The sequence below is a fragment of the Ovis aries genome, chromosome 20 (genome assembly GCF_016772045.2).
Source record: "Ovis aries strain OAR_USU_Benz2616 breed Rambouillet chromosome 20, ARS-UI_Ramb_v3.0, whole genome shotgun sequence".
NCBI lineage: Eukaryota > Metazoa > Chordata > Mammalia > Artiodactyla > Bovidae > Ovis > Ovis aries.
In genome coordinates this window covers 48,227,147-48,245,980 of record NC_056073.1, presented here as the reverse complement: position 1 = coordinate 48,245,980, position 18,834 = coordinate 48,227,147, and the positions used below count along the sequence as shown (strand labels likewise).

Genomic DNA, 18,834 nt, shown 5'->3' with positions numbered 1-18,834 from the left:
CTTCCCAGGTGGTGCAGCGGTAGAGAATCCTCTTGCCGGTGCAGGAGACGTGAGTTCCATCCCTGGTCAGGAATCAGCTCTATGCTGATTGATAATGTTGCCTTTGTTTCCGCTTACAGCAAAGCGAATCAGTTATGCGTCTACACGTTTAGATCCTTTTCCCATCCAGGTCATTACAGAGAGTTGAGTTCCCTGTTCTGTAGAGTAGGTCCTTACACGCTGCGTCTTGACTTCTCTGCCAGTTGCATTCGGTTGAACACGAATCCTGTTGCCCACACTGGTCAGTGGCAGGTCAGACAATGATTCCTTAAATCCAGAACTCTCTATGCAGTTTCCAGGGTTTTCCACCCAGTCTGACCTGAAAACACTCCAGGATGCAGACACGGTAGGCATTTGCAGTCACTAAGGGGTGTCTGCATCCTGGGGTGTTGTCGTGTGAGATGGGGTGGAAATCCCTGGAAACTGCATAGAGTGTTCTGGATTTAGGGAATCATTGTCTGACCTGCTGCTGGCTGGTGTGGGCAACGGGGTCCACTTTCAACCAAATTTGCACTCGCTAGGAGTTGAAGCAGCTGAGGTCTAAGGACAAAAATCCCAGAAGCAAAGACTCAACTCCAGGCCTGAGGCCCTCTGCACCACCTCCCGAGGGAGAAGGTGCCCCGGTTCCCTTTCAAGGGGGAAAGGCACTTTCGGCAGGAGCTGAGTCCACACCCCAGCCGTCCCGCTCACCTGCTCGGGGGCCGGGAAGGCCCTCCGAGCCGCCCCCTGCGCCCATGTGCAGAGCCCTCCGACTGGAACGTGCCTTGCGCAGGGTGAACGCCCTGCAGGGCTAGACGGCCTCCGCCTCCGGGGGGACCTCGGCTCCCCTTTCAGTCACTGTCACTGGCATGACCAGCTGGGTCCCTGTTAGGGGAGGTTCGGAGCAGACAAGGGCATGACTCGTTTACCGGGGACGCATGGCAGGTGTGGAAATTGGGCCTGGAGGGCAGGAGCTCTCCAAGATCAAGGCTCCCAGGGCGGTTCTGAGGGCAGAGGGGCAGAGACAGGCGGTGACAGGGCTGGGCTTATCCTCTGCAGGAGGGGCCAAGTCTAGAGCCCTGGGGGCCTGGGAGCACCCCTCGGTCACTGCTGGGACGGCTCCGTCTCCTCTCGTGGCTGCCTGAACCGGGGGAACAGGGCCCCGTCCACCCAGCACAGCGCCTCCTCCAGAGCAAGGCTCGTGGAGCAGACGGCATCTGCTAACGGGGCCCTGACCCTCGCGGGGTGCACAGGACGGAGGGGACGGTGACCCTGAGCCTGGTCTCCGCCCGTGATGCGCGTGATCGGACCCCGCTGTGCCTGACTCCAGCCCGGACTCCTCCGGTCAGCAGTACCCTGCGGGGTCCCTGGGAGGGGGCCCGCCTCTCCCCCACCTGCCTGTGAAGGGCCCTCCCCTGTGCCACGCCTTCCAGAGAGTTCCCCTGCCTCCAGGGCAGCCAGGAGGAGAAAAACCCTCAGATGTTATTTCATCCAGATGAAAACCGGGCCAGCACCCCCACTCAGGGGACCAACATCTGAGCATATTGGGCCAGCAGGGCTGGGGGCAGGGGTCTCTATCTCGAACCCTGCAGGGCAGGCAGACTCTGCACTGAGCAGAAACCTGAGCTTGGCTAACTCATGGCAGGGCCAGAGCCCCAGGGCGGCCTTGGGGAGAAAGCAAGACAGCCTCAGGGCCCCAGTGACCAATGCCGCCGGGGAGGGAGGCCAGAGACCCTGAGGAAGGAAGACCAGGCCCAGGACGTGGAAGCCGGGCTCTGAAAACCAGGGCAGGAAAGCTGCCCCTCCAGGTTTAGAGGCAGAGGACGCCGGGCAGGCAAACAGATGCAGGAGGCGGAGGGAGAGAGAGAAGCTGAGAGAAGCCGGGACCCGGGACTCAGCAGAGCGGCCTCACGATGTCCAGGGTGATGAAATATTTATGAATGGGGAGGCTGCCTCATGCTGCAGTGCAGCGCCGGGGAGAGCGAAGTTTCAAGAAGACTGTAATAGCAAAGCCCTCCATTAATTATCGGAAGCAAGCTGTAACACCAGTTCCTATGGCAACGGGGTCCCCAGTGGATTTTGTGCTCTTTTTTTTTTTTTTTTTGAGCTGCTCCCATTTACTGCGGTACATGCATTTGTTTCCCACCAGAGACTTGAGCTTGTCCTCTGCAGACGAATTCCTCCTGTCCTCACAGTGGCTGGAGCGGAGCCGGCAGGCCAAGCCGGGGCGGGAGGGTGGCGGGGAGAGCAAAAGCTTATGCAACTTCGGGCTGAAGGTGCCAGGAGGATGAGAAGCTCTCAACTGGGGGCTGAGAGCCTTTCGCCAGGGTGGGGGTCGGGTGGGCAGCAAAGAAGGCAGGGGCGAAAGGCCGCTGCAGGCGGCTGGCAGAGAGCACGGGTCACTAGGGGCGTCTAGGCCAGCACCCGCTCCCCTAACTAAGGTCTTTGCAATCCAGGCTGGCACTGGGGTGGCGTCCTCGAAACCCGCTGGGTCGTCCGTCAGTGTGCCTGCTACAGCCCGGCGGAGTCTAACACTTACCCATGGAGAGCTCTGGGGGAGGGCGGGAGAGAGCACAGGGCTCCGGTTCCCTGGGAGCAGTCCAGGCCAAGCAGCCACCCTTCCCCGCCGGGCCGCGTCCCCGCATCCCTTCTCCATCATCACAGCCCCATAGCTCCCCCGTCCCCCAGGCCCCGCCGAAATGCGGGTTTGATTTGGCGCTAGCTGGAAAGCAGTTCTCCCGGGGGGCACAGTCCTGAGACTGCCTGCCCCGGAGTGCTCTCAGAAATACTCTATCCCAGGCCACAGTCCCCGGGCCACTCTGGGTGGGGTCAGAGGTCAGTCCAGCTGGTGAGCGGCTCTGACTCCCCAGTGCTGCTCCTTCAGGAGGGGGCGCGTGACTTCCCCACTGGGGGCAGCAGCCTGGGGCCCAGGGGCCTGGTGTGGGTCGTGAGAAACGGCCTTGACTTGGAGACAGCACACCTCCACTGTGCTATTCAGGCCAAAAATAAATCCCTGCTGCTCCTGGGGAGTTTTTCTGGGTCTACTCTGCTTTCTAAGTTGCCAAAGAGACTTATAGGCACTTGTGGGGGAAAAAAGAAACCTGGGAAGATGCCGAAAGAAGAGGCAAAGCAAAGCAATGTCTGTGTGCTCACGGGCTTCGCTCCGGCCGCCCCCTCATGGGGCTGCGGCGGAAGGCATGCCCAAGAGTCAAAGGGGAGCCTGGGGGCTTTGCTCCCGGGCCATCTCCTCCGGTTTAGATTCATCCCCAGGACTGACTGGGCTTCCCAGATGGCTCAGTGCTAAAGAATCAGCCTGCCAGTGCAGGAGACTGGGGTTCCATCCCTGGGTCAGAAAGACCCCCTGGAGGAGGGCATGGCAACCCACTCCAATGTTCTTGCCTGGAGAATCCCATGGACAGAGGAGCCTGGAGGGCTACAGTCCATGGGGTCACAAAGAGTCAGACACACTGAGGCGACTGACCACACACAGAACACACAAGCTATCCGCACAAGTAAATGAGCTAACATACGCATGGCCTGGCCTCGGCCACCATTTCCTTTGCTTTGCTTCCTTGGATGAGGACACTTGAGACCTACCCTCTCGGGACACTTCAAGCACGCAGTGTGGCACTGTGTCACCCAAGGCCACCACGCTGTCCTCTGCATCCACAGAACCTGCTCATCCGGCATAAATGAAGTGTTGTCCCTTCACCAGCCCCCGTTCCCAAGCTTCTCTGCCTCTGTAAGTTGGGCTGCGTCAGAGCCCACGTGCCTACAAGTACCACTCTCTTTGGGTTTCTGCGTCTGCTTTTTTCCCTAATTGTAAGGTCCTCCAGGTTCATCCAAGTTATTGCAAATGGGAGCGGTCTCCCATTTTCAAGGCTGAATAATGTTCCATTGTAACCAAGCGGGACCCCATGGGGCCTTTGGGAAGGGGTGGGGCAGACCCTCCCCACGTCGTCTGCCTTAGTGCCTCTCTGAAGTACCCAGACTATAGCATTTGAGACACATTTCCTGAGCGGTTTTGCAGATGTAACCCCCCTCACCAAATGGAAGATGTTAACTACTTGATGACCTTAAGCACAGAGCCCCAGGTGTCCTGGAGCCTGAGGACTGGTACAGTTCACCCTGTGACCCCACCTGTGACCCCACCTGTGACCCCACCTGCTACGTCCCGTCAGCCGGTCAGAGACTTGTGTATGAGACGGTTACAGACCCCGCAATGCGACCCCCTCCTCTGGCTTTTAGAAGTGCTTTCCCGAAACCCTTCGGGGAGTTTGGGTCCTTTTAGGGTTTGGGCCATCTGTCTCCTTGCACGGTCCTGCAATAAACCTTTCTCTGCTCCAAACCCCCTTTAGGTTTGTTCGACCTCACTGTGCACAGGGAACAGGCATTTGTGTTAACGTGTAAAAGCTCCATCCTTGACTTTTTGCGGCCCCTTCGTCCTGTTCTCCATAGTGGCCGTGGTCCCCTCTTCTCTCCTCATTCAGGTGAGACCTAGACGAGGCCGCCGGGGCCCACAGCCATGCATCCACACGGGCCTTGTGGGTTCCCCGGCCCCAAGGACCTTCCTGCCAGGCTTCAGGCGCCCTCCCTGGAGACAGACTCCCTTGAGTCTTGAGGGCTGGATGCCTAGTCCAGGCCACCAGGTCAAGCGTTCGGGCCCTGGGGCGGAGAGAAACTAGGTTCAGATCCTTAGAGCTCGGCTGTGGGACCTCAAGAGACAGGACTGAGTCTCCAGGCTTTAGCCCTTCCTCTGTAATTGGGGCTGTGGTGGGTCCCACGTGGTCTCCACACACGGTAGATGGACTCGAGCCTGTGGACACGGGTCATGTGCCGGAGGGTGCCACAGCCCTCAGCTCTAATTTCTAATCATAACAATTTTTATATAACATGGATGGTGATGGTGGTTTAGTCTCGCCGTGTCTGACGCTTGTGACCCCATGGACTGTAGTCCACCAGGCTCCTCTGTCCGTGGGATTCTCCAGGCAAGAACACTGGAGTGGGTTGCCATTCCCTTCTCCAGGGGATCTTCCTGACCCAGGAATTGAACCCAGGTCCCCTGCATTACAGCCAGATTCTTTACCAACTGTGCTATAAGGGAAGCCCCTATATAGCATTAAAAATAGGTATAAATAAGTTTGTTAAATACTAATTGCTCTTTGTAAGAGAGAGAGAGCCCTGGGTGGAGTGCCTCACAAGTATTTGTTGACGGAAGGTTAGCTGACTGCGGAGAGCGGGGCCTGCAGGTATAGAGCCGGGGGGGAGCTGGGTGCCCGGGGAGTGAGGGGTCAGTGGTCATCGCATGGGGAGACGGGAGGCTGAGGGAGGCCCAGACCCCCTTCTCAGCCTCTGGTTCTGCCTCAGGCAGTCCTTGGCCTGCAGGGTGGCAGGAGGAGGGCTCCAGACATCCCTCCTGGTTTGGAGAGAAAGACACACCATCCTTCTCTCGGGTCAACCACACCTGTCAACCTCGGGCTCACAGGTCACCCGCTGCCTAGGCAAGGGCCTGGGAAGGTGTGTCCTCCTCCGGGCCCTGTGGTGTGGGGGCCTCGGGGAGGCTGGAAACCCTTTTCTGACCTCAGCCACTTCCCACCTTCAAGGAGGGACCTCTGGGGAGCCTGGCTGTGTGCCCGCTGTCGCCCCCCAACACCCCCCACCCTGAGTGGTCCCCAAGATGTAAAGACAGTTAGCACCTGCTCTGCGCTCCCAGGAAGATACCCCGTCTGTCTGCCGGGGGACCCCCTCCAGAGAGGCTTCCCCAGAGGAGCCTGCCTGTTGGGCATTTGCTGTCGGGAGCCACATGGAGCCCTGGGCGTCCTTCCAGGGCAGGGAGTGAGAAATCGCAGGTTATACTGCGATGCTGGGAGGGGAGAGGGCAGAGGGCTGTCGGGGCCTGGAGTGGGTGTGGGGCAGAGCCGCCAGAGGCCTGGGCTCCACGGCTCTTAATGGGAAAATGAGATATTTCCCCGGCAATTTCTTTTAAGTGACTATTGAAATTAATGCCTCATTCCAGCATTACATCTTTGTTTGAACGTTTGCCTCTCAGAGGGAGCAAAAAAAAAAAAAGGAGGGGAAAAAAATAAAAACCCTGAAAGGAGCACAGCGAAGCTGCCGAAACGGCTGAGGACGGGGGTGGGGGCGGCGGACCAGGGCTGCTGGGCCGGAAGCGGGCTCCGGGGTTCCATCAGCACCACTCAGGACATGCAGGGGGCCCGGGCCGAGGTTCCGCTCAGCCGTCAGAACCCCACGGTCCAAGCCTCGGCTGGGAGGCTCAGACCCTGGATGCGGCCTCTCACCAGCTTTGTGGCTGCGTCCCAGGCCTCAGTTTCCCACGGGTGGGCTCACTGCGCTGTCAGGGCGATTTAACAGCTACAGTGTTTGGGCACATCCTAGGTGTGGGGCCCGGTCCTGCGTGGGGTGGGGGGGGGCTCTGTGGCTGGAGGCCCTGAGCTGGGGTGCTGGGGAGGGCGCTCTGAGCCCCAGTTTGAAGGGTGGGACTGGTACCCGAGTTTGTCATGAGAATTTCTCTGAGCTGATTCACAGGCCTGCCTGGCTTCACTTGAGGCTGGATAATATTTGTATTTGCTTCCTAAAACTGTTGTCATTGTTCAGTCGCTCAGTCGTGTCCGACTTCTTGTGACCCCATGGACTGCAGCACGCCAGACTCCCCTGTCCTCCACCATCTCCCGAGGCTTGCTCACACTCATGTCCATTGAGTCGGTGATTCCATCCAACCATCTCATCCTCTGTGTTCCCCTTCTCCTCCCGCCTTCAATCTTGCCCAGAATCTGGGTCTTTTCAAATGAGTCAGCTCTTCCCGTCAGGTGGCCAAAGTATTGGAGTTTCAGCTTTAGCATCAGTCCTTCCAATGAATATTCAGGGTTGATTTACTCTAGGATGGACTGGTTTGGATTGGACCGTAAGTACCCTCCACATGGACCACCCCTCTCCTGGGCCCGCCTTGAATCTCCTTCTGAGACGAGACCTCTCCCACTGGTTCATGGCCCACTCGCCTCCCTGGGGGCCGGGCTGTGGGGAGCCCCCCACCCAGGGAGGCTGCTGGTTGGTGAAGGGCGGGCTTTGCTGGCTGCAGTGGTGACCTCCTGAGCTTGTGCGCCTCCAGGAGGAGCTGAGTCCCTGGTCCCACCTGCTCTGTTGGTGGCCCTTGCTGGAGCCACTTCCTAACCCAGGCCCACTGGGTGGGGCTGGTAGAGAGGCCAGTCTTCCTGAGCTGAGAAACAGGCCCTGGATGATTAGGGCTGTGTGGACAGCAGGGGCCCAGCAGGCCCCCGGTGGGGGGAGGAGGTGGGGCTGGGGAGGGGGTCTCTGGTCCCCAAGAGTCCTGGGCTAGCAGGCCCTGAGCTCCATCTCCCAGATCCACGAGGGGACACGTCAGGACCACTCAGACCAAACCCTGGACTGTGCAACGCTGGGCCGGTCACTGAGCGTCTCTGGGCTTGTTTTGGTAAAATGAGCAGCGGATGCCTCTGAGATTCTGGCCATTTGAGCTGAAACTCTATGACTCCTGCTGGGATCCCACGGGAGTTTTTCTTCCAAGGATGAGGCAGGAGTGCCAAGTGCAGAAAGTTGTCATGGGGGTAAAGGGGGGGGAGCCCTGGGCACAGAGATCACGGGTGTCCATGCTCCCCTCAGACGTGCCAGTCTGCTGTTTCCATGACAACACCGGGCACTGGGGGGAGGTCAGTGTGCTCCCCCAGGGTCTGGACGAGCAAGCCTGGGGGAAATTCCAGCTCGAGGCTGAAGCGAAGGATTTGGGGTGAGCTGAGGGCCAGTGGCTCGTTCCCTGAAGCTGAGCTGTGATCACATACCCAGGCAGGACCAAGCCTCCCCCGGCACATTCCAGGGCGGCTTTACGTCTGCAGAGGTGGTGCTGTGACCGGCAGGGCAGACACTCTGGACAGCCGGGCTGTGCCGTGGACCCTGCCATCAGGCTGCCCGGGGGATGTGGATGGCCAGCGTGGGCTGTGACCCGGGCAGCATCTGCAGGCCGGGCACCCAGAGCAGACCCTCCCCAGGGACAGGGACGGCTGGCTGCCTGCTCCACCCACTGCAAAGAGGCAGACCAAGCTCTGGGGCTTCCTCTCTCTCCCGCAGAGAGAGAACAAGCAGGCCTGGAGCTTGGCGAGCCGCTCTCAGGCACCCCCTGGGATCTGGGGAGAGATGGGGCCTCTAGCAGGTGTAGGCGTGTCCTGAGAGTCATCCCAGGCCCTGGGGTGGAGGGGATGAGAACAGAGCTCCCCACGGGTGGTGGGCTGGCGGCGGTCTGTCGTTACTTGCACAAGGAAGGGAGCCAGTCAGGGCAAGGAAAGCCCCAGAGCCAGGCTTCTCTGGGAAACAGCAGGCAGGGTGCTGGTGCCGGAGGCCAGCTGGATCCGGAGGCCAGGCATCACAGGTGAGGCCTTTTGAGTGACGCGTCTCAGTTTCCTTCTGGGCCTGGCTGAGGGAGCGTGTGGAGGTGACTCTAGGCACATAATAAATGCCCGCTTCCTACAGGATGGGCACCAGTCTCAGAACTTGTTCCATGACCGAGTCAGAGGAATAAGGAATCCTCTGCAACTCAGCACTGTATCTTCTGACGAATCTCCTGGTCAGCTGCGCATTGAGGAAGGGGTGGGGTGGGGAGGAAGGAGAGTGTGAAGCCCAGCCTGAGAACACACCATGGACGTGCCATCTTGTATCACGGGTGATACGAGAAGCACAGGATCCCAGGCCCCCAGACAGAAGCGCTCCCTGAACCCTGGCTCATTCCCTGTCCTGCAGGGACAGTGAATAAGTGACCAAAAGGTGGGAGGAACGACACTTGAAGCAACTGCATATCCGGGGTGCATTTCACTCTGGATGAAACGTGATTCTAGAAAGTTCCATATGACATGGAAATGTTATAAATTGAATCATACTCCAAGAAAGGGTTTTTTTTTTTAATTAAAGTTTAATCAAGAACTTCCCAAGTGGTGCAGTGGTAAAGAATCTACCTGCCAAGGCAGGAGATGCAAGAGATTTAGGTTTGATCCCTGGGTCGGGAAGATCCCCTGGGGAAGGAAGTGGCAGCCCACTCCAGTGTTCTTGCCTAGAGAATCCCATGGACAGAAGAGCCTGGCGGGCCACAGTCCACGGGGTCCCAGAGAGTCAGACACGACTGAGTGCGCACATATACGTCCTGAGAAGCTCACACATCACAAACTGAGCACATCTGCGCATTGAAAAGCAGAGACATTACTTTGCTGGCTAAGGTCCGTCTAGTCAAGGCTATGGTTTTTCCAGTGGTCACGTATGGATGTGAGAGTTGGACTGTGAAGAAGCCTGAGCGCCGAAGAATTGATGCTTTTGAACTGTGGTGTTGGAGAAGACCCTTGAGAGTCCCTTGGACTGCAAGGAGATCCAACCAGTCCATTCTAAAGGAGATCGGTCCTAGGTGTTCTTTGGAGGGACTGATGCTGAAGCTGAAACTCCAATACTTTGGCCACCTCATGCGAAGAGCTGACTCATTGGAAAAGACTCTGATGCTGGGAGGGATTGGGGGCAGGAGGAGCAGGGGACAGAGGATGAGATGGCTGGATGGCATCACCGACTCAATGGACATGAGTCTGAGTGAACTCTGGGAGTTGGTGTTGGACAGGGAGGCCTGGCGTGCTGCGATTCATGGGGTCGCAAAGAGTCGGACACGACTGAGTGACTGAACTGAACGGAACTGAGCACACCTAAGAAGACCCCTCCCTGAACCCTCCATTCACTTATCCCCTTAGGACGACCTCTGTCCTGACTGCCAGGAGCATAGGTTGGCGTGGCCAGGTCTCACCTTATCTGGAAGGACTCATATGATCTGTGCTCTCTGTGTCTGCCTTCTTTGGCTTGCCTTGTGTTCGCAAATTCCATCCCCGTTGTTGCGTGTAGTTGTGGGTTAATTCTCATTGCTGCGGAACACTCCGTCGTGCGACGATGCCACTGTGTATCAGCCACTGACTGGCATTTGTATAATGACCAGGTTTATCTACAACAAATAGTGCTCATCGGCACATCCTAATCTGTGTGTCAGTGGATAGACGCATGCACTTCTGTTGGGTGGAATCTGAGTCAGAGCTTAGGCATATTCGCAGTTTTAAAAATGCTGTCGGTTTTCTGCAGAGGCTACACCAATTCCCCATCTCACGAGCAGTGAATGGGAATCTCAGTCGCTCTGTGTCTCCATCAACACTTGCTATTCCCTGTGCCTTACGTTTCAGTCATGCAGGTGGGTGTCTGTTGACATTAGATTATGCTTTTAATTTGTGTTTGCCTGATGACTAATGCAGTGGAGCATACTCTTCTATGCTATCAGCCACTTAGATAAACTTTTAGAGGAAAAGCTTGATCAAATGTTTTGTTCATTTTGGTTCAGCTGTCTGTTCTACTATTATTGATTTGCAAGAGTGCTATGAGAACAGTTCTTTTGAAAACGGGAGAATCCTTTTGTGGTATGAGGAGTGTTTGACTCTACATTTAGGAACCTGAATATCAGATTTTCTCAGAAGTAAGTCACACAAGTACTTACAAATTTCAACACGGAGGTTAATCTAAGTGTGGGGGAAATTCAGCCTCAAACTTTTCCAGCTACAAAGCCTCCTCTTGAAACACCATAAGACAGTCGCTTTTTCCTCCAATTCATTTCACGCTAGTTTGCCAAGTGGGGACAGGCATGGTCATCCCGTTGGGGGCTGGAATGAAGAGGACAGTGGGCTAGTGGGCGGAGGAAAGGACACAACAGGACCAAGGAGGGTGCGAGGTCCTGCGGTGATGGGATGTGTAACCAGGCGCAATGACACGCTCAATGAGAACGCCTGGGATGAAGCTTCATCCGAGACATGAACAAGGATGGAGGCCTCCTTAGATGGGCAGGTGCCTGGAGAATCAGTGTCAGCCCAGCCAAGAGAAATGCTTTTGCTTAATTTGGGGACAAACCGAAGAGCCAAAATATGGAACAGAAATATCTCTGGCAGCAACCACGCCCCTCCTCGGCCCAGATTAGCACAAGTGTGCCACTGGGCAGCTTTAAGGCCCTGCTCCTGTATTTCTAGGGGTGTGAAGCGCACGGACCCAAACTCACCCCGAGGCCCCATGTCAGAGGGTGGCCCCCAGCTGTGCCCCACCAGCCCCTCCACCTACGCTATGTCAGGCATCCTGCCCGAAGACAAAGTTTTACCCTCAAAAATCTCACAGTATTGTGGGAGAAGTAAAAAGTAAATAATTAATATCAGGATAACGTAGTGGTTGTGAGACAGAGGTTTCTGGGGTGTTAACAAGGAAGGGGTCCTACCCAGTGGCTGAGGAGGGGGACCATCGGGGTGAGAAACCTCGGGAAGGGCTTCCTGGAGGAGTCGCTGCCTGTGAGTGTATTTCTTTCCATCATTTGCAAAGAGGATATATTTGAGAAAAGTTAGGAGTTCACAAAACCCCTCCCTGCATCAGAGCAGAAGGGAAAGATTTCCAATTTCCTATCCTATTTAAATACCCCATGCTGTTATACCTAGGGTTCTTGTGACTTATGTTAATAAACCATTTTCCCCATTTTGAACATGAACTCAGTGAAAGTTAATTAAAATGCTGTAAAATGTGACCTTGTGTGAATTAATCAATGTTAGAAAAAATGAGCCTATTTTCTCTTCCTTCCTGTTCCTTACCTTTGGAAACCCAAGGAAACAGTCACCGGCCATGTACACACCGTTGTCAGGACTCATGGTTTTCAACATCCTTCTCGTGCTCACAGCCACAGGAATGGACGGCTGGGTGACCAGGTGCAGACTGGAGGGCCTGTCGTGCTGTAATTCAGCAGAGACTCTGTTTACCAGGTGGGGGAAAGACGAGTGGATGCCTGAGTAAGGGACGTGGCTGGGAGTTCATTGCAGATGGGGGTTGGGCGTGTAAGCTAACAGTCTCTCCCAAAGCCTGCTGAGCCAGAGGCTGAGAGAGTCAGAAGCTCACATGTGCTCTCCTGGATGGGGTCCACGACAAGACATCAGCTGAATCCACTGAGGTGCAGATGGGTGCAAGTGGCAGAAACCCTGATTCGCCATCATCTCAGCAGCGAAGCGGCTTATCATCTCACGTAGTGAGTCCAGACGGACAGCCGCTCTGGGGTTGGTTAACGCACCAGCTCACCAATGTCTCAACGACCGAGGTTATTTTCATCTTTCTACTCTGCCATCCAAAATATTTTGGATTGTCCTCACCGATTGTTCTCCTGATGGACCCAAGAAGACTGCTTTTAGGAACAATACACAGACTCTGAACCCAAAGGCTTCCTCAGTGGATTTCCTGCTTAGGTCCATTGGTCAAAACGGCACCCCACACCCAAGCCTAAACAAATCATTTGTCGGGACAGATCCTTCCAACACATTGGCCTTCCAGCCAAGGCCATGGACTCTCACCCCTGGTAAAGGCGATGGCCTAGATTTCCCCAGAGGACTTGAATGAGGATGAACAAGATCAGATTCTGTTGCTAAGGCAGAACAGAAGGCCACCAACAAGAGGTTCCTGCTTCCTCTGCTTGGAGTTGAGGGCACAGACTTGGGGATTCAGGGTTTGCCCCTTTGAGCATCTCATTTCTTCTTTTCAGGAGCAAGTAGGCACTGGAGTCACAAGAGACAAATGAGTGTAGTCAGTCGTGTCTGACTCTATTCAGTCCATGGAATTCTCCAGAGCAGAACACTGGAGTGGGTAGCCTTTCCCTTCTCCAGGGGATCTTCCCGACCCAGGAATCGAACCGGGCTCTCCTGCGTTGCAGGCAGATTCTTTACCAACTGAACTATCAGGGAAACCCAGTGTATAATGAAGAAACAGGTTTATCAGAATGAGAACACTGGGGACCAGACCCAATATGAGCAGATGGGGGAAGCCCTTAGCAAAGTTGTGGAGTGTCCAGAGCTCAGCTTCTGATGCCGGGGGGGCCTCCCTGTTTTGTGTCCTCCCTCCCCAACCCAGATTCCACCCAAGGGACCCAGGGAATCCTTCTCCCCTCTGTCCCACCAATGCCTGCAAGTGGGAACGCGTCAAAGTCCACACTAAGCTTTACATAACAGTGAGCCCAGGAGAGGGCCTGAAAACAGACTTGAGTCCCAGCTCTGCCACTTGCTAACTGCTGAACCATTCTGAGCCTCAATTTTCTCACCTACAAAATGAAAATAGTGATAACTACCCAACGGGCTGCTGCTTCTGCAGGTATCACTGTTCACTGTGAGAGGGCAAGCTAACCGCCAACAAGCTGAGCATCCCCGTGCCTGCAATGCAGGAGACAGCCTGCAATGAAGGAGACGCAGGTTCCATCTCTGGGCTGGAAAGATCCCCTGGAGAAGGAAACGGCAGCCCACTCCAGTATTCTTGCCTAGAACATCCCTGGGACAGAGGAGCCTGGCAGGCTACAGTCCATGGGGTAGCAAGAGTCGTTCACGACTTAGCAACTGAAACAGCACCACCACCTCTCCTTAATAAACATTTATTTCTCACTAACACAGAGTCCAACAGAGATGATTCTGGTCAGCCAGCTCTCCCGCAACCCAAGGACTCAAGGATTCCTCAGGGCCTTCCATTCTGTGGCACCAGGATCTTCAAGATCCAGGGGATCTTCCCAACCCAGGGATCAAACCCAGGTCTCCCGCATTGCAGGCAGATTCTTTACCAGCTGAGCCACAAGGGAAGCCCAAGAATACTGGGGTGGGTAACCTATCCCTTCTCCAGTGGATCTTCCTGACCCAGGAATCAAACTGGGGTCTTCTGCCTTGCAGGTGGATTCTTTACCAGCTGAGCTATCAGTGAAGCCTGAAGGTACCTAAGGGAACGTCATATCTGCTTTCACTATCTAGACCCAGACACAAATTCCTTGCTGTGAACTAGGACCTCCCGAGATCCAAGGGAGCTGGAATAGAAAACTGCTGTGTGCCAGGAAGAGAAAAATACACGTGCTGGGCATCAGGCCGGTCCTTGTCGTTGCTGTTATCAGTAGCACAGTTACTGAAAAGGTGGTCATTTCCAGAGTAACTATGGCCTGTGATGGTTCATTGATGGTCCCTGTCATTACCCCAGGGAGCCAGCTCTAGGAGATGATGACCCTTAAAGGCTGGTCTGGGGTGTCAAAAAATCAGACCCCACTGCTGATGGAACAGTGAGATATGGTGGCTTCTATCTTCTCCGAGGTACCAAGCACAGTCAAGGACACGGCAGGTGTCTGGAGAGTAGGAAGCACCTAGGATGCTCCTCCATCTGAGACAGCCCTTCACTCCCAACAGGCAGGTGGAGGGCTCCTGCTCCACCCTTGGGTGGGTGAGCCGGTCACCTGCGAGCCCAGGGCCATGCTGTCTGCACCTTCTTCCGCCTCCATCTCTGTTTCATGCTTCCCCTCCTCTGCCCGATGAGTCACTGTCATGCCCTCCTCATCTCAGGCCAGCTTCTGGGGAACCACTTGAAATTTCAGGTAAACTGGAGCGTAAGAATCTCCAGAATCCCAGGCCCTGTTGAATTAAGTAGCCGAGAGGGGCATTGGGGTACATCAGTATTCACCTCCACCTCAGTTTTCACATTCACAAATCAAAACATCACTGACGCAGACTTTGGTGTGAAATAGAATCCCTGAGCCGTGCGGGGACTCAGAGAAGTTCACGGCATCTCATCAGCACACACTTGGCCTTTAAAGGGTTCTGAGAGTGGGGCTCAGCCCATGGGCAGCCAGGTTCTCTGCAAACGAAATTGGAATCAGCAGAGAGGGCCTCTGTCGGCTGAGTTAGACTTGCTTTTCTCAGCAAGTCTACCACATTGTGGATGGGGAGCTGCTGGATCGAAGAATAGGAATTTCCCAAGATCTGTGTTCAGATCACACTGTCTGCCCGGGGGGTGTCTCAGCGCTACGCTGACCACATGGAGCCCTTCCTCTGCCTTCTGCCGCAATGTACTGTCTCCTTGGCTTTGACTGGGTCTGCCCTTGCTTAGGAACTCCTGATTGCCCTCAAACGTGGAGGTCTCTTCACTGAGGACCAAGAGCAGGTGTGTACATGGCTGTACCTCCAGTCACCTGGGGGGCTTCTGTGGCAGGGAGCAAGGCTGTTTGTGACCTCAATGGGGACCCCGTTCTCAATACCTGCACTTAAAGTGAAAGTGAAGTCTCTCAGTCGTGTCCGACTTTTTGTGACCCTGTGGACTGTAGCCCTCCAGGCTCCTCCGTCCATGGGATTCTCCAGGCAACAATACTGGAGTGGGTTGCCATTTCCTTCTCCAGGGGATCTTCCTGACCCAGGGATTGAATCCAGGTCTCCCACATTGCAGGCGGACGCTTTACCCTCTGAGCCACCAGGAAGGCCCTTAACCTGCACTTAAGGCGTCCTTATTTCAATAAATAATTATTGAATAATGTGTTGCTTACACTTCTGCATAAAACTGCATCTAAAGAAAGGATTCTTAGCTAAACCCAGTTTGGAAACAACTGCAAGAAAGGGCACCATATCAAACGAGGAGCAAAGGATGCTCTTGGTGCTTCTACTCAGATTCCGTGGGGCAGAGGAATGGTTGAGGTTTCCTCCGGACCTGCCCACGCCTGGAGGAAGCAGCCGGCCGCTGTCCTGGGCTGACGCTGCAGCCTGGCTTCACCTCGAGGGCAGGGAGCTCATTTTCCTTCTGAACTCACAGCCTGCTGCCGGTGGGGGGTGGGGGGACACCTGCAGAAGCTGCTGCAGGACTGTCTGGGCATCAGAGGAGGCCACTCCACTATTCCCTGGGTCCTGGGGGCTCAGCAGGTAGGAGGCGGACAACTGGCGGGCAGCTGCACCCCTCTGGAGTCACCCTGCCCCCTCCGCCAGCACTGCCGTGCCATCTGCACCCGGCTGCCCAGTCCTGGTCAGTGGCTGCAGTTGGTGCAGGTCCATCCAGAAAAGAGGATGCTGTGACTCTGAGGAGGAGGGGCACTGGGATCACCGCTAACCTCTCCACCTCCTCTTGCACGTAAATGAGCTGGTCAGAAGTGGAGATGACGCCCAAGGTCATGCAGGCGGTAAGGGGGAGCTGGGAACATGATGCAAGCCCAGCCCACCTCCGATCACAGGGCACTCCCTGGCCCTGGGCCAGATGCCTTCTCCAGGCTTCCTCCACTCTCTCCCCGCTCTCCTTGTGGCCCCATCTGCATTCCACCTTCTCTGACTGCTTCAGTCCCGACCCGCAGCTGCGGGGATACCCAACACGCTAGCAATGCCTGTGCCCGTACCCATCTCCCCCACCATGCGATGTGCTTAACTCAGCTTGGGGCTGGGGGCCTGGTGGCCTCTGACCACGTGGCCATTGCCTGACTGAAACTCTCTGTGACCTCAAGTAGGAGCTGCAGTCTGGAGGCCAGGGGTGCGCTTGGCCGGGGCACCTGCAGCGGCCTGGACTTGCTGACCCTCTGCGCAGGCACCGGCATTAGTAACTCCCCGGGTGAGGGTGAGACAGGTCCCACAGCCTGGTTCTCAGACGCCAGGCCTGCTTCCCTGGGATAAGAACACTTTGGAGGCCCCTGGGCAGTGTGCGGGTTTCATCTGACAAGCTCAAGGGCTGACTTGTGTCTCCAGCTTCTCCTGCCTTCCTCCTTGGTGCCACCTTCCTCCCCCGTCTCCCCACCCCCCACCCGCCCAGAGCGAAGTTGTTGCTCCCTTCTTTCCAGCCGCCAGGTACCTGGTGTGACTTACACCCTTATATCCTGCAGCTGTATTGCGGCAACCTGCTTTGTTCTCTGCCCCGGGTTTTCTCACCTGAGACACTCTGAAGGCAGAACCTACCTTCTCACCCAAGGCTGCAGGTGCTGAGAAGGGCCTCGGTCACTGCGGGCTGACTGGGATCCTGGGCACCTGGGGTCCACATCAGGGTGCAAAGGGCAGGCTGGGAGGCAGAGTGAGGCTTCTCCCTCCAGCTGGGACCGTGGGTGACCAGGGCAGCTGCTGATTTCCTGTGACATCACAACCCTCAATTAACCAGTTAATAGTGTTAACCCTCAGTTAACTGAGAAGAAGGCCTCAAGGTGTGTATGAGGGGCCCCTGGAGCGAGCCTGACAAGCATTCCTGGAGTGACCCGTCCCAGCAGGAGCTTTTTCTAGAGCCTGTCTGTGGAACGCTGAGTCCCCACGCTCTGGGAATAATAAAAGGTTCTGAGACCATCCAAGCGTGAGAAAGGCATATCCCTGTGAAGCTTCACAGCTCCTTTTGGTGTATTAAAAGCTCTGAGCGATGCTACAGTGAGAAATGTGAATTGTAAAACTATAAAACCAGAACCTAAATAATATGAAAGCAATCCCTCCCCTGACCCAGAAGTCAAGTGAGTGCCTGGGAGCAGAGCCTTCTGTCCTCACAAACAACACTGCACTCCGTCCACCCATCTGGGCTCAAGTCAGCCCCTCTCCTCTGTAATTTTGTTTATGCCCACTTTCAATTTCTAAAAAAAAAAAAAAGAAAGAAAAGAAATAGTTTGAGCCCCAGAAAGACAGCCGGCCAATGCAATGCCGAGCTGGAGCATTACAGCATCAGCGAGGCCGCTCATTGGCTGGCTGGGCCTGAGGAGATGGCTGCAGCTGCCTGGCCCCGCCCCTGAGCCCCAGCCTTCCGCAGCTTCAGCGAGGACCAGGGGTGCTGGAAAGGTCGCGATGCCCTTGGCCGTAGGCCCCCATAGCCTGTCAGCCTGGCCATCGTCAGCTGGCAGCTGCCGCTTGCAAGCCAGTGGCAGAGAGCGCCTGCCTTCCGGCCCTGGCCTCACATCACACGCGCCTGGGTTGCCATGCTGCCACGGTGGTTTTTCGTGCTCCTCCTGGGGCAAGGGTGCTGCGACTTCTTCCTTGAGCAGATTAACCCTCCCTTCAAATGTAGCCCTTTCCACTGTGCAGCCCAGGTTGACATTAAGCTCCTCCTAATTTCTCAGTGACTCATTCGTGTTGGCACCCATCATCTGGCACTTGCTGCGGATGTGGTATTGTGTTGCAGGGCAACATCCACTCCTGCTTTCTAGTATTGTACAACACCTTCTGATTTTACCTGGGCGCACATATTCTGGAATAAAGACTACCTTCCTAGTTCCCTTACAGCTAGATATGAGTAAGCTCTGGCCAATAGGAAGTTCAGCTTCAGCTTCAAGAAAGTGTTCGTAAAGGGAAGTGTACCCTGTATGTACCTTCCCCTCTCTCGCTGGCTAGAATGGAGATGTGATATCTGGAACTCAAGCAGCCAGCTTGACCCATGAGGTAGCACACTAGGATTAGGGAGTAGTGAGATGAAAGGCCCTGATGCTGGGAGGGATTGGGGGCAGGAGGAGAAGGGGACGACAGAGGATGAATGGCTGGATGGCATCATGGACTCCATGGACGTGAGTCTGAGTGAACTCCAGGAGTTGGTGATGGACAGGGAGGCCTGGCGTGCTGTGATTCATGGGGTCGCAAAGAGTCGGACATGACTGAGCGACTGAACTGAACGGAGCTGAAGATGAAAGAAACCTGGTCCCTGATGACTTTGGAAACCAGGTATCAGTCCTGGATTGCCTCCTCTGGACAAACGTTTTTATAAGTTATTGGGTAACTTTGGAGTTTATGATTGTGTTAATCAGGGTTCTCCAGAAAAACAGAACTAATAGGGTATATATGTATCTGTAAAGAGATATTTGTTTTAAAGAATTATCTCACACAATTATGAAGACTGAAAAATCTGAAATCTGCAGATCTAAGAAAGAGCTGATGCTGCAACTCGAGTCCAAAGCCAGTCTGGAGGCAGAAATCCCGCATCTTCAGGGCACTGCACTCAATCTCTTCTCTTACAGCCCTCAAC

The 18,834-nt window shown here is 55.4% G+C and overlaps 1 pseudogene; it reads right to left on the bottom strand.

Annotated features, from left to right (window-relative positions):
* Positions 1-2,273: 2,273 nt before the first annotated feature.
* Positions 2,274-18,834, bottom strand: part of LOC114109590 (lymphokine-activated killer T-cell-originated protein kinase-like) — a 33,436-nt pseudogene continuing 16,875 nt past the window's right edge.